Source organism: Arachis ipaensis, chromosome B7, assembly GCF_059453495.1.
Source record: "Arachis ipaensis isolate K30076 ecotype BB chromosome B7, ASM5945349v1, whole genome shotgun sequence".
In the NCBI taxonomy this organism is placed as follows: Eukaryota; Viridiplantae; Streptophyta; class Magnoliopsida; order Fabales; family Fabaceae; genus Arachis; species Arachis ipaensis.
Window position 1 is genome coordinate 85303762 of NC_142442.1, and position 16490 is coordinate 85320251.

Sequence of the window (16490 nt, forward strand, 5' to 3'; positions counted from 1 at the left end):
TTTTTTTTACTACGTGCTGACCCTCCTTCTTTAAATGACGCTATCTCGAGGAGGACACCTAAAGGCGGGCCGTAATGACCTCAAATTCGGCAGACTCCTCCGATTTTTTTTGGTTTTTTTTTACGTCGTGCTGACCATCGTTCTTTAAATGACACTATCCCGAGGAGGACACCTAAAGGCGAGCCGTAATGGCTTCATCTTCGGCAGGCTCCTCCGGTTTTTTTTACTACGTGCTGACCCTCGTTGTTTAAATGACGCTATCCCGAGGAGGACACCTAAAGGCGAGCCGTAATGGCCTCATTTTCGGCAGGCTCCTCGTGTTTTTTGTCGAATTTTTTTACGTCGTGCTTACCCTCGTTCTTTAAATGACGTTAAACCGAGGAGGACACCAAAAGGCGAGTCGTAATGGCCTCATCTTCGGCAGGCTCCTCTAATTTTTTTTCCAGTTTTTTTACGTCGTGCTGACCCTTGGTGCGCAGAAATTGTGATTACACTTTGATTATGTAAAATTCATCTGTCTTTCTTTCCCTGGTAATGTCACCAAAAACGTGATGCCAATACCATGGTTCACAACTTCGCACAACTAACCAGCAAGTGCACTGGGTCGTCCAAGTAATACCTTACGTGAGTAAGGGTCGAATCTCACGGAGATTATTGGTATGAAGCAAGCTATGGTCACCTTGTAAATCTCAGTCAGGCGGATATAAAATAGTAATGGGGTTTTCGAAAATAATTAATAAAATAGGGATAGAAATACTTATGTAATTCATTGGGTAGAATTTCAGATAAGCGTGTAGAGATGCTTTCGTTCCTCTGAACCTCTACTTTCCTGCTATCTTCATCCAATCAATCTCACTCCTTTCCATGGCTGGCTTTATGTGATGCATCACCATTGTCAATGGCTACTTTCGGTCTTCTCTCGGGAAAATGATCCAAATGCCCTGTCACGGCACGGCTAATCGTCTGGAGGCATCACCCTTGTCAATGGTTACATCCTATCCTCTTAGTGAAAATGGTCAACGCACCCTGTCACGGCACGACTATTCATCTGTCGGTTCTCGATCATGCTGAAATAGGATTTACTATCCTTTTGCGTCTGTCACTACGCCCAGAAATCGCGAGTTTGAAGCTCGTCACAATCATTCAATCATTGAATCCTACTCGGAATACCACAGACAAGGTTTAGACTTTCCGGATTCTCTTGAATGCCGCCATCATTCTAGCTTACACCACAAAGATTCTGATTAAGAGATCTAAGAGATACTCGTTCAATCTAATGTAGAACGGAAGTGGTTGTCAGGCACGCGTTCATAGGGAATGATGATGATTGTCACGTTCATCACATTCAGGTTGAAGTGCGAATGAATATCTTAGAAGCAAAATAAGATGAATTGAATAGAAAACAGTAGTAGTTTGCATTAATCTTTGAGGAACAGCAGAGCTCCACACCTTAATCTATGGAGTGTAGAAACTCTACCGTTGAAAATACATAAGTGATAATGGAGTTCATTGGTCTCAGCCCCAGAGGGGAACCGGAGTGACCAAGACTACGAATACAATGATAAAAAGTTTTATTTATAATAAACTAGTCACTAGGGTTTACAGAAGTAAGTAATTGATGCATAAATCCACTTCCGGGGCCCACTTGGAGTGTGCTTGGGCTGAGCATGAATGTTACACGTGCAAAGGTCATTCTTGGAGTTGAACGCCAGCTTTTGTGCCATTTTGAGCGTTGAACTCCACTTTGCAACTTGTTTCTGGCGCTGGACGCCAGAATTGGGCAGAGAGCTGGCGTTGAACGCCAGTTTGCGTCGTCTAAAATTGGGCAAAGTATGGATTATTATACATTGCTGGAAAGCCCTGGATGTCTACTTTCCAACGCAATTTGGAGCGCGCCATTTCGAGTTCTGTAGCTCCAGAAAATCCACTTTGAGTGCAGGGAGGTCAGAATCCAACAGCATCAGCAGTCCTTCTTCAACCTCTGAATCTGATTTTTGCTCAAGTCCCTCAATTTCAGCTAGAAAATACCTAAAATCACAGAAAAACACACAAACTCATAGTAAAGTCCAGAAATGTGAATTTAACATAAAAACTAATGAAAATATCCCTAAAAGTAACTAGATTCTACTAAAAACATACTAAAAACAATGTCAAAAGCGTATAAATTATCCGCTCATCACAACACCAAACTTAAATTGTTGCTTGTCCCCAAGCAACTGAAAATCAAATAGGATAAAAAGAAGAGAATATACTATAAATTCCAAACTATCAATGAAACATAGCTCCAATCAGATGAGCGGGACTTATAGCTTTTTGCCTCTTGAATAGTTTTGGCATCTCACTTTATCCATTGAGGTTCAGAATGATTGGCATCTATAGGAACTCAGAGTTTAGATAGTGTTATTGATTCTCCTAGTTCAGTATGATGATTCTTGGACACAACTATTTTATGAGTCTTGGCCGTGGCCCTAAGCACTTTGTTTTCCAATATTACCACCGGATACATAAATGCCACAGACACATAATTGGGTGAACCTTTTTTAGATTGTGACTCAGCTTTGCTAAAGTCCCCAATTAGAGGTGTCCAGGGTTCTTAAGCACACTCTTTTTTTGCTTTGGACCTTGACTTTAACCGCTCAGTCTCAAGTTTTCACTTGACACCTACACGCCACAAGCACATGGTTAGGGACAGCTTGGTTTAGCCGCTTAGACTAGGATTTTATTCCTTTAGGCCCTCCTATCCACTGATGCTCAAAGCCTTGGGATCCTTTTTATTTGCCCTTGCCTTTTGGTTTTAAGGGTTATTGGCTTTTTGCTCTTGCCTCTTGGTTTTAAGAGCTTTGGCTTTTTCTGCTTGCTTTTTCTTTTTCTTTCTATTATTTTTTTTTCTGCAAGCTTTGTTCTTTGCTGCTTTTTCTTGCTTCAAGGATCATTTTTATGATTTTTTAGATTATCAAATAACATGTCTCCTAGTCATCATTCTTTCAAGAGCCAACATATTTAACATTCTTAAACAACAACTTCAAAAGACATATGCACTGTTCAAGCATACATTCAGAAAACAAGAAGCATTGTCACCACATCGATATAATTAAACTAAGTTCAAGGATAAATTCGAAACTCATGTACTTCTTGTTCTTTTGAATTAAAACATTTTTCATTTAAGAGAGGTGATGGATTCATAGGACATTCATAACTTTAAGACAAAGTTACTAACTACTAATGATCATGTAATGAAGACACAAACATAGATAAGCACATAACATAGAAAACGAAAAACAGAAGAAATGAGAAAAGGAATGAATCCACCTTAGTGATGGTGGCGTTTCCTTCTTGAGGAACCAATGATGTCCTTGAGCTCTTCTATGTCTCTTCCTTGTCTTTGTTGCTCCTCCCTCATTGCTTTTTGATCTTCTCTTATTTCATGAAGGATGATGGAGTGCTCTTGATGTTCCACCCTTAGTTGTCCCATATTGGAACTCAATTCTCCTAGGGAGGTGTTGATTTGCTCCCAATAGTTTTGTGGAGGAAAATGCATTTGAGGCGTCTCTGGGATCTCATAGTGATGAGCTTCATACGCCTCTTGAGCTCCATGAATGGGATCTCTTGCTTGCTCCATCTTTTTCTTAGTAATAGGCTTGTCCTCTTTAATGAGGATATCTCCGTCTATGTCAATCCCAGCCGAATTGCATAGGTGGCAAATGAGGTGAGGAAAGGCTAACCTTGCCATAGTGAAGGACTTGTCAGCCACCTTGTAGAGTTCTTGAGGTATAATCTCATGAACTTCCACCTCTTCTCCAATCATGATGCTTTGGATCATGATGGCCCGGTCTATAGTAACTTCAGACCGGTTGCTAGTGGGAATGATTGAGCATTGAATGAACTCCAACCATCCTCTAGCTACAGGCTTAAGGTCCAGTCTTCTCAGTTGAACCGGTTTGCCTTTTGAGTCAATTTTCCATTGAGCTCCTTCTACACATATGTCCATAAGGACTTGGTCCAACCTTTGATCAAAGTTGACTCTCCTTGTGTAGGGGCGTGCGTTCTCTTCCATGTTTGGCAAGTTGAACGCCAACCTCACATTTTCCGGACTAAAATCTAAGTATTTCCCCCGAACCATTGTAACATAGTTCTTTGGATCCGGGTTCTACTTTGATCATGGTTCTTAGTGATCCATGCATTGGCATAGAACTCTTGAACCATTAGGATGCCAACTTGTTGGATGGGATTTGTTAGAACTTTCCAACCTCTTCTTTGAATTTCATGTCGGATCTCCGGATACTCATTTCTTTTGAGTTTGAAAGGGACCTCAGGGATCACCTTCTTCTTGGCCACAACATCATAGAAGTGGTCTTGATGGGCTTTGGAGATGAACCTTTCCATCTCCCATGACTCGGAGGTGGAAGCTTTTGTCTTCCCTTTTCCTTTTCTAGAGGATTCTCCGGTCTTAGGTGCCATCAATGGTAATGGAAAAACAAAAAGCTTATGCTTTTACCACACCAAACTTAGAATATTGCTCGCCCTCGAGCAAGAGAAGAAAGATTAGATGAAGAAGAAGAAGAAATAGAGGAGAGGGAGAAGGGGTTGTGTTTCGGCCAAGAAGAGAAGAGAGGGTTATGTTGTGTGAAAATGAGGAAGAATGGAGGGCTATATATAGGGAAGGGAGGGGGGGTGAAGGTTCGGCCATTTAGGGTGGGTTTGGGTGGGAAATTGATTTTGAATTTTTAAGGTAGGTGGAGTTTATGAGGTAGGTTTATGGGGAAGAGTGGATGGATGTGAGTGGTGAAGAGGTGATGGGGAAGAGAGATTGAGGTGATTGGTGAAGGGTTTTGGGGAAGAGTGTTTATGGGATTGTGTGAAAGAGGGGTGAGAAGAAGTGAGTGGAGGTAGGTGGGGATCCTGTGGGGTCCACAGATCCTGAGGTGATCCTGTGGGGTCCACAGATCCTGAGGTGTTCAAGGATTTACAACCTTGCACCAAATTAGGCATGTAAAATGCCCTTGCACACAACTCTGGGCGTTCAGCGCCAGGTTGGTGCCCATTTTAGGCGTTCAACGCCCATTTGTTGGCCATTTCTGGCGTTGAACACCAGAACCATGCTTGTTCTGGGCGTTCAGCGCCAACTTTTCTCCAGGGTGCAATTCTGGCGTTCAGCGCCCAGATGCTGCCCATTTTGGGTGTTCAGCGCCCAGATACTGCCCATTCTGGGCGTTCAGTGCTAGAACCATGCTCTGTTCTGGCGTTGAACGCCAGACAGATGCTCCTCCAGGGTGTGATTTTTCTTCTGCTATTTTTGATTCCGTTTTTAATTTTTTTGTTTATTTTGTGACTCCACATGATCATGAACCTATAAAGACATATAACTAAGAAAAATATAGTTAGATAAATAAAAATTGGGTTGCCTCCCAACAAGCGCTTCTTTAATGTCAATAGCTTGACAGTGGGCTCTCATGGAGCCTCACAGATGTTCAGAGCATTGTTGAAACTCCCCAACACCAAACTTAGAGTTTGGATATGGGAGTTCAACACCAAACTTAGAGTTTGACTGTGGGGGATTTGTTTGACTCTGCTTTGAGGGAAGCTTCTTCTGCTTCCTCTCCATGGATGCAGAGAGAGATCCTTGAGTTGTAAACACAAGGTTGTCCTCATTCAATTGAAAAATCAATTCTCCTCTGTCCACATCAATCACAGCTCTTGCTGTGGCTAGGAAAGGTCTTCCTAGGATGATGGATTCATCCTCTTCCTTTCCAGTATCTAAGACTATGAAATCAACAGGGATGTAAAGGCCTTCAACCTTTACTAACACATCCTCTACTTGTCCATAAGCCTGTTTTCTTGAATTGTCTGCCATCTCTAATGAGATTTTAGCAGCTTGCACCCCATAGATTCCCAGTTTCTCTATTACAGAGAGGGGCATGAGGTTTATTCCTGAACCAAGGTCACACAGAGCCTTAAAGATCATGGTGCCTATGGTACAAGGTATTATGAACTTTCCAGGATCCTGTCTCTTCTGAGGCAATGTCAGTTGATCCAGATCACTTAGTTCATTGGTGAACAAGGGAGGTTCATCTTCCCAAGTTTCAATACCAAATAATTTGGCATTCAGCTTCATGATTGCACCAAGAAATTTGGCAGTTTGCTCTTCAGTAACATCCTCATTCTCTTCAAAAGAGGAATACTCATCAGAGCTCATGAAGGGCATAAGGAGGTTCAATGGAATCTCTATGGTCTCTAGATGAGCCTCAGAGTCCTTTGGTTCCTCAGAGGGATGCTCCTTATTTATCACTAGACGTCCCAGGAGGTCTTCCTCCTTGGGATTCACGTCCTCCTCTCCCTCATTGGGTTCGGCCATTTTGGTTATGTCAATGGCCTTGCACTCTCCTTTTGGATTTTTTTCTGTATTGCTTGGGAGAATGCTAGGAGGGATTTCAGTGATCCTTTTACTCAGCTGGCCCACTTGTGCTTCCAAATTTCTAATGGAAGACCTTGTTTCATTCATGAAACTTACAGTGGCCTTGGATAGATCAGAGACCAAGTTTGCCAAGCTAGATGGATTCTGCTCAGAATTCTCTGTCTGTTGCTGAGTGGATGATGGAAAAGGCTTGCTATTGCTAAACCTATTTCTTCCACCATTATTAAAGCCTTGTTGAGGCCTTTGATCCTTCCATGAGAGATTTGGATGATTTCTCCATGATGAGTTATAGGTGTTTCCATAAGGTTCACCTAAGTAATTCACCTCTGCTATTGCAGGGTTCTCAGGATCATAAGCTTCTTCTTCAGAAGATGCCTCTTGAGTACTGTTGGATGCAGCTTGCATTCCATTCAGACTCTGAGAAATCATATTGATTTACTGAGTCAATATTTTGTTCTGAGCCAATATGGCATTCAGAGTATCAACCTCAAGAACTCCCTTCTTCACAGGCGTCCCATTATTCACAGGATTCCTTTCAGAAGTGTACATGAACTGGTTATTTACAACCATGTCAATGAGTTTTTGAGCTTCTGCAGGCGTTTTCTTTAGGTGAATGGATCCACCAGTAGAAGTATCCAATGACATCTTTGATAGCTCAGATAAACCATCATAGAATATATCCAGGATGGTCCATTCTGAAAGCATGTCAGAAGGACACTTTTTGGTCAACTATTTGTATCTTTCCCAAGCTTCATAGAGGGATTCACCATCTTTTTGTTTGAAGGTTTGAACATCCACTCTAAGCTTGCTCAGCTTCTGAGGAGGAAAGAACTTGGCTAAGAAAGCCGTGACCAGCTTATCCCAAGAGTTCAGGCTGTCTTTAGGTTGAGAGTCCAACCATATTCTAGCTCTGTCTCTTATAGCAAAAGGGAAAAGCATGAGCCTGTAGACTTCAGGATTTACTCCATTAGTCTTAACAGTATCACAGATTTGCAAGAATTCAGTTAAGAACTGAAAAGGATTTTCAGATGGAAGTCCATGAAACTTGCAGTTCTGCTGCATCAGAGAAACTAGTTGAGGTTTCAGCTCAAAGTTGTTTGCTCCAATGGCAGGAATGGAGATGCTTCTTCCATGTAAATTGGAATTAGGTGCAGTAAAGTCACCAAGCATTCTCCTTGCATTATTGTTGTTGGGTTCGGCTGCCATCTCCTTTACTTGTTCAAAATTTTCAATAAGGTTTTCTCTGGATTGTTGTAATTTAGCTTCTCTTAGTTTCCTCTTCAGAGTCCTTTCAGGTTCTGGATCAGCTTCAACAAGAATGCCTTTTTCTTTGTCCCTACTCATAAGAAAGAGAAGAGAAAAAGAAAAGAAGAGGAATCCTCTATGTCACAGTAAAGAGGTTCCTTATTGTTAGTAGAAGAAGAGAAGAAGAAGAAAAAAATTCGAACACAGATAGAAGAGGGGGGTTCGAATTTGGTGAGTGATGTGAGGAAGAGATGTTAGTAGATGAATAAATAAATAAAATAAGCTGAGAGAGGGAGAGGATTTTCGAAAACAATCTTTGAAAAAGAGTTAGTAATTTTCGAAAATAGTTTTTGAAAAATGTTAGTAATTTTTGAAAATTAAGATTTTAAAAAATTGAAATAATTAGTTAATGAAAAAGAAATTTTGAAAAAGAGGGAAGATATTTTCGAAAATTAGAGAGAGAGAGTTAGTTAGTTGGTTTTGAAAAAGATAAGAGACAAACAAAAAGTTAGTTAGTTAGTTGAAACAAATTTGAAAAGATAAGAAGTTAGGAAGTTAGAAAAGATATTTTGAAATCAAATTTTTTTGAAAAAGATAGGATGAGAAGATATTTTTGAAAAGATATGATTGAAATTAGTTTTTGAAAAAGATTTGAATTTTTAAAATCACAATTAATGACTTGATTCACAAGAAATCACAAGATATGATTCTAGAACTTAAAGTTTGAATCTTTCTTAACAAGTAAGTAACAAACTTGAAATTTTTTAATCAAAACATTAATTGATTATGTTATTTTCGAAAATTTGATATAAAAATAAGAAAAAGATTTTTGAAAAATATTTTTAGAATTTTCGAAAATAACTAAGAAATTTGAAAAAGATTTGATTTTTGAAAAATATTTTGGAAAAGATGAGATTTTTAAATTGAAAATTTGATTTGACTCATAAAAACAACTAGATTTTTAAAATTTTTGAAAAAGTCAAATCTAATTTTCGAAATTTTAAGAGAGAAAAAGGGAAAGATATTTTTTTTATTTTTGAATTTTTTATAATGAGAGAGAAAAATAAGAAAAATGATGCAATGCATGAAATTTTTAGATTAAAACAATGAATGCATGCAAGAATGCTATGAATGTCAAGATGAACACCAAGAACACTTTGAATGTCAAGATGAACACCAAGAACATATTTTTGAAAAATTTTTAATGCAAGGAAAACATGCAAGACACCAAACTTAGAATTCTTTAATGCTTAGGCACTAAGAATTCAAGAATGCATATGAAAAACAAGAAAAGACACAAAACATGCAAATGCAAAGATCAAACAAGAAGACTTACCAAGAACAACTTGAAGATCATGAAGAACACTATGAATGCATGAATTTTCGAAAAATGCAAGATGCACATGCAATTGACACCAAACTTATAACGTGACTCAAGACTCAAACAAGAAACACACAATATTTTTGACTTTTATGATTTTATGATTTTTTTGTATTTTCTTTTAATTTTTTTTTCGAAAATATTTGGAAAAAGGAAGCAATGAATTCATAGTCCTCAATCAAAATCCTGGGAATTAGACATGGCTTAATAGCCAGCCAAGCTAAAACATGTTATATGAAACACTAGAATTCATTTTTTTTTAAAAATTTTGAAGAAAAATATTTTTGAAAACATTTTTTTTTCTTATTTTTTCGAAAACAGATGAGAAAATTTTTGAAAAAATTTTTTTTTTGAAAATAAAATAAAAAGAAAATTACCTAATCTGAGCAACAAGATGAACCGTCAGTTGTCCAAACTCGAACAATCCCCGGCAACGGCGCCAAAAACTTGGTGCGCAGAAATTGTGGTTACACTTTGATTATGTAAAATTCATCGCTCTTTCTTTCCCTGGTAATGGCGCCAAAAACATGATGCCAATACCATGGTTCACAACTTCGCACAACTAACCAGCAAGTGCACTGGGTCGTCCAAGTAATACCTTACGTGAGTAAGGGTCGAATCCCACGGAGATTGTTGGTATGAAGCAAGCTATGGTCACCTTGTAAATCTCAGTCAGGCGAATATAAAATAGTAATGGGGTTTTCGAAAATAATTAATAAAATAGGGATAGAAATACTTATGTAATTCATTGGGTAGAATTTCAGATAAGCGTGTAGAGATGCTTTCGTTCCTCTGAACCTCTACTTTCCTGCTATCTTCATCCAATCAATCTCACTCCTTTCCATGGCTGGCTTTATGTGATGCATCACCATTGTCAATGGCTACTTTCGGTCTTCTCTCGGGAAAATGATCCAAATGCCCTGTCACGGCACGGCTAATCGTCTGGAGGCATCACCCTTGTCAATGGTTACATCCTATCCTCTCAGTGAAAATGGTCAACACACCCTGTCACGGCACGGCTATTCATCTGTCGGTTCTCGATCATGCTGGAATAGGATTTACTATCCTTTTGCGTCTGTCACTACGCCCAGCAATCGCGAGTTTCAAGCTCGTCACAGTCATTCAATCATTGAATCCTACTCGGAATACCACAGACAAGGTTTAGACTTTCCGGATTCTCTTGAATGCCGCCATCATTCTAGCTTACACCACGAAGATTCTGATTAAGAGATCTAAGAGATACTCATTCAATCTAATGTAGAACGGAAGTGGTTGTCAGGCACACGTTCATAGGGAATGATGATGATTGTCACGTTCATCACATTCAGGTTGAAGTGCGAATGAATATCTTAGAAGCGAAATAAGATGAATTGAATAGAAAACAGTAGTACTTTGCATTAATCTTTGAGGAACAGCAGAGCTCCACACCTTAATCTATGGAGTGTAGAAACTCTACCGTTGAAAATACATAAGTGATAATGGAGTTCATTGGTCTCGGCCCCAGAGGGGAACCGGAGTGACCAAGACTACGAATACAATGATAAAAAGTTCTATTTATAATAAACTAGTCACTAGGGTTTACAGAAGTAAGTAATTGATGCATAAATCCACTTCCGGGACCCACTTGGAGTGTGCTTGGACTGAGCATGAATGTTACACGTGCAGAGGTTATTCTTGGAGTTGAACGCCAGCTTTTGTGCCATTTTGGGCGTTGAACTCCACTTTGCAACTTGTTTCTGGCGCTGGACGCCAGAATTGGGCAGAGAGCTGGCGTTGAACGCCAGTTTGCGTCATCTAAACTTGGGCAAAGTATGGACTATTATATATTTCTGGAAAGCCCTGGATGTCTACTTTCCAACGCAATTTGGAGCGTGCCATTTCGAGTTCTGTAGCTCCAGAAAATCCACTTTGAGTGCAGGGAGGTCAGAATCCAACAACATCAGCAGTCCTTCTTCAACCTCTGAATCTGAGTTTTGCTCAAGTCCCTCAATTTCAGCCAGAAAATACCTGAAATCACAGAAAAATACACAAACTCATAGTAAAGTCCAGAAATGTGAATTTAACATAAAAACTAATGAAAACATCCCTAAAAGTAACTAGATCCTACTAAAAACATACTAAAAACAATGTCAAAAAGCGTATAAATTATCCGCTCATCAACCCTCCTTCTTTAAATGACGCTATCCCGAGATGGACACCTAAAGGTGAGCCGTATTGGCCTCATCTTCGGCAGGCTCCTCTGATTTTTTTTTACTACGTGCTGACCCTCGTTCTTTAAATGACGCTATGCCGAGGAGGACACCTAAAGGCGAGCCGTAATGGCTTCATCTTCGGCAGGCTCCACCTGTTTTTTTTTTTCCGATTTTTTTTTACGTCGTGCTTACCCTCGTACTATAAATGACGCTAAACCGAGGAGGACACCTAAAGGCGAGCCGTAATGGCCTCATCTTCGGCAGGCTCCTCCTGTTTTTTTTTCTCTGGTTTTTTTTACGTCGTGCTGACCCTCTTTCTTTAAATGACGCTAACCTCAGGAGGACTCCTAAAGGCGAGCCGTAATGGCCTTATCTTCGGCATGCTCCTCAGATTTTTCTTTACGTCGTGCTGACAATCGTTTTTTAAATGATGCTATCTCGACGAGGACACCTAAAGGCGAGCCGTAATGGCCTCAACTTCGGCATGCTCCTCCGCTTTTTTTTTGCTACGTGCTGACCCTCTTTTTTAAATGACACTATCCCGAGGAGGACAACTAAAGGCGAGCCGTAATGGCCTCATCTTCGGCAGGCTCCTCCAATTTTTTTTTTAGTTTTTTTTTACGTCGTGCTAACCCTCGTTCTTTAAATGACTCTATCCCGAGGAGGACAGCTAAAGGCGAGCCGTAATGGCCTCATCTTGAGCAGGGTCCTCCATTTTTTTCTGGTTTTTTTTTTACGTCGTGCTGACTCTTGTTCTTTAAATTACGCTAACCCGAGGAGGACACCTAAAGGCGAGCCGTGATGGCCTCATCTTCGGTAGACTCCTCCGGTTTTTTTTACTACGTGCTGCCCCTCGTTCTTTAAATGACGATTTACCGAGGAGGATACCTAAAGGCGAGCCGTAATGGCCTCATCTTCGGTAGGCTCCTCTAATTTTTTTTCCAGTTTTTTTACGTCGTGCTGACCCTCGTTCTTTAAATGACGCTATGCCGAGGAGGACACCTAAAGGTGAGCCGTAATGGCCTCATCTTCGGCAGGCTCCTCTGATTTTTTTTTCCAGTTTTTTTTTACGTCGTGCTTGCCCTCGTTCTTTAAATGACGCTAAACCGAGGAGGACACCTAAAGGAGAGCCGTAATGGCCTCATCTTCGGCAGGCTCCTCCTATTTTTTTTTTCTGGTTTTTTTTATGTCGTGCTGACCCTCGTTCTTTAAATGACGCTAACCCGAGGAGGACTCCTAAAGGCGAGCCGTAATGGCCTTATCTTCGGCATGCTCCTCAGATTTTTATTTACGTCGTGCTGACAATCGTTTTTTAAATGATGCTATCTCGAGGAGGACACCTAAAGGCGAGCCGTAATGGCCTCAACTTCGGCATGCTCCTCCGCTTTTTTTTTACTACGTGCTGACCCTCCTTCTTTAAATGACGCTATCCCGAGGAAGACACCTAAAGGCGAGCCGTAATGGCCTCATCTTCGGCAGGCTCCTCTGATTTTTTTTTTCCGGTTTTTTTTTATGTCGTGCTGACCCTCGTTCTTTAAATGACGCTATGCCGAGGAGGACACCTAAAGGCAAGCCGTAATGGCTTCATCTTCGGCAGGCTCCTCCTGTTTTTTTTCCGGTTTTTTTTTTTACGTCGTGCTGACCCTCGTTCTCTAAATGACGCTATGCCGAGGAGGACACCTAAAGGTGAGCCGTAATGGCTTCATCTTCGGCAGGCTCCTCCTGTTTTTTTTTTTTTCGATTTTTTTTACGTCGTGCTTACCCTCATTCTTTAAATGACGTTAAACCGAGGAGGACACCAAAAGTCGAGCCGTAATGGCCTCATGTTCGGCAGGCTCCTCCATTTTTTTTCCGATTTTTTTTACGTCGTGCTGACTCTCGTTCTTTAAATGACGCTATATCAAGGAGGACACCTAAAGGCGAGCCGTAATGGTCTCATCTTCGGCAGGCTCCTCCGTTTTTTTTTTACTAAGTGCTGACCCTCGTTGTTTAAATGACGCTATCCCGAGGAGGACAACTAAAGGCGTGCCGAAATGGCCTCATCTTCGGCAGGCTCCTCCGGTTTTTTTTTACTACGTGCAGACCCTCGTTGTTTAAATGACGCTATCCCGAGGAGGACACCTAAAGGCGAGCCGTAATGGCCTCATCTTCGGCAGGCTCCTCCGATTTTTTTTTCCGGTTTTTTTTTTTTACGTCGTGATGACTCTCGTTCTTTAAATGACGCTATCCCGAGGAGGACACCTAAAGGCGAGCCGTAATGGCCTCATCTTTGGCAGGCTCCTCCTGTTTTTATTTTCCGGTTTTTTTTTACGTCGTGCTTACCCTCGTTCTTTAAATAACGCTAAACCGAGGAGGACACCTAAAGGCAAGCCATAATGGCCTCATCTTCGGCAGACTCCTCCGGTTTTTTTTTACTACGTGCTGACCCTCGTTGTTTAAATGACGCTATCCCGAGGAGGACACCTAAAGGCGAGCCGTAATGGCCTCATCTTCGGCAGGCTCCTCCGATTTTTTTTTCCGGTTTTTTTTTTTACGTCGTGATGACTCTCGTTCTTTAAATGACGCTATCCCGAGGAGGACACCTAAAGGCGAGCCGTAATGGCCTCAACATCGGGAGGCTCCTCCTGTTTTTTTTTTCGTTTTTTTGTACGTCGTGCTTACCCTCATTCTTTAAATAACGCTAAACCGAGTTGAAAACCTAAAGGCGAGCCGTAATGGCCTCATCTTCGGCAGGCCCCTCCGGTTTTTTTTTCTGGTCTTTTTTACGTCGTGTTATCCGTCGTTCTTTAAATGACGCTAACCCGAGGAGGACTCCTAAAGGCGAGCCGTAATGGCCTCATCTTCGGCATGCTCCTCAGGTTTTTCTTTACGTCGTGCTGACAATCGTTTTTTAAATGATGCTATCTCAAGGAGGACACCTAAAGGCGGGCCGTAATGGCCTCAACTTCGGCATGCTCCTCCGGTTTTTTTTTTTACTACGTGCTGACCCTCCTTCTTTAAATGACGCTATCCCGAGGAGGACACCTAAAGGCGAGCCGTAATGTCCTCAAATTCGGCAGGCTCCTCCGATTTTTTTTGGTTTTTTTTTACGTCGTGCTGACCATCGTTCTTTAAATGACAGTATCCCGAGGAGGACACCTAAAGGCGAGCCGTAATGGCCTCATCTTCGGCAGGCTCCTCCGGTTTTTTCCCTTTTTTTACGTCATGCTAACCATCGTTCTTTAAATGACGCTATCTCGAGGAGGACACCTAAAGGCGAGCCGTAATGACCTCATCTTCGACAGGCTCCTCCAATTTTTTTTTCCGGTTTCTTTTTTTACATCGTGCTGACCCTTATTTTTTAGATGACGCTATGCCAAGGAGGACACCTAAAGGCGAGCCGTAATGGCCTCACCTTCGGCAGGCTCCTCCTTTTTTTTTCCGATTTTTTTTTATGTCGTGCTGACTCTCGTTCTTTAAATGACGCTATATCGAGGAGGACACCTAAAGGCGAGCCGTAATGGCCTCATCTTCGGCAGGCTCCTCCGGTTTTTTTTTTTTACTACGTGCTGACCCTCGTTGTTTAAATGACGCTATCCCGAGGAAGACACCTAAAGGCGAGCCGTAATGGCCTCATTTCGGCAGGCTCCTCCGATTTTTTTTCCGGTTTTTTTTTACGTCGTGATGACTCTCATTCTTTAAATGACGCTATCCCGAGGAGGACACGTAAAGGCGAGCCATAATGGCCTCATTTTCGGCAGGCACCTCCTGTTTTTTTTTTCGATTTTTTTTACGTCGTGCTTACCCTCGTTCTTTAAATGACGTTAAACCGAGGAGGACACCAAAAGGCGAGCCGTAATGGCCTCATTTTCGGCAGGCTCCTCCATTTTTTTTCGGTTTTTTTTACGTCGTGCTTACTCTCGTTCTTTAAATGACGCTATCTCGAGGAGGACACCTAAAGGCGAGCCGTAATGGCCTCATCTTCGGCAGGCTCCTCCGGTTTTTTTTTACTACGTGCTGACCCTTGTTGTTTAAATGACGCTATCCCGAGGTGGACACCTAAACGCGAGCCGTAATGGCCTCATCTTCGGCAGGCTCCTCCGATTTTTTTTCTGGTTTTTTTTTTACGTCGTGATGACTCTCGTTCTTTAAATGATGCTATTTCGAGGAGGAAACCTAAAGGGGAGCCGTAATGGCCTCATCTTTGGCAGGCTCCTCCTGTTTTTTTTTTCTGGTTTTTTTTACGTCGTGCTTACCCTCGTTCTTTAAATAACGCTAAACCGAGGAGGACACCTAAAGGCAAGCCATAATGGCCTCATCTTCGGCAGACTCCTCCGGTTTTTTTTACTACATGCTGACCCTCGTTCTTTAAATGACGCTATGCCGAGTTGGACACCTAAAGGCGAGCCGTAATGGCCTTATCTTCGGCAGGCCCCTCCTTTTTTTTCTGGTCTTTTTTACGTCATGTTGTCTGTCGTTCTTTAAATGACGCTAACCCGAGGAGGATTCCTAAAGGCGAGCCGTAATGGCCTCATCTTCGGCATGCTCCTCAGATTTTTCTTTACGTCGTGCTGACAATCGTTTTTTAAATGATGCTATCTCAAGGAGGACACCTAAAGGCGAGCCGTAATGGCCTCAACTTCGGCATTCTCCTCCAGTTTTTTTTTTTACTACGTGCTGACCCTCCTTCTTTAAATGACGCTATCCCGAGGAGGACACCTAAAGGCGAGCCGTAATGACCTCAAATTCGGCAGGCTCCTCCGATTTTTTTTGGTTTTTTTTACGTCGTGCTGACCATCGTTCTTTAAATGACACTATCCCGAGGAGGACACCTAAAGGCGAGCCGTAATGGCCTCATCTTCGGCAGGCTCCTCCGGTTTTTTCCCTTTTTTTACGCGTGCTAACCCTCGTTCTTTAAATGACGCTATCTCGAGGAGGACACCTAAAGGCGAGCCGTAATGGCCTCATCTTCGACAGGCTCCTCCGATTTTTTTTTTCTGGTTTCTTTTTTTACATCGTGCTGACCCTTATTTTTTAGATGACGCTATACCGAGGAGGATACCTAAAGGCGAGCCGTAATGGCCTCATCCTCGGCAGGTTCCTCCTTTTTTTTCCGGTTTTTTTTACGTCGTGCTGACTCTCGTTTTTTAAATGACGCTATATCGAGGAGGACACCTAAACGCGAGCCGTAATGGCTTCATCTTCGGCAGGCTCCTCCAGTTTTTTTTACTACATGCTGACCCTCGTTGTTTAAATGACGCTATCCCGAGGAGGACACCTA

At 41.8% G+C, this 16490-nt stretch overlaps 1 non-coding gene across 1 annotated transcript; it reads left to right on the forward strand.

Annotated features, from left to right (window-relative positions):
* The first annotated feature begins 7111 nt into the window (after nt 1-7111).
* Nucleotides 7112-7219, forward strand: LOC148553226 (small nucleolar RNA R71). Its single transcript, XR_015892914.1, has one exon. It is a non-coding gene; the product is annotated as a small nucleolar RNA R71 (small nucleolar RNA).
* Nucleotides 7220-16490: the final 9271 nt, after the last annotated feature.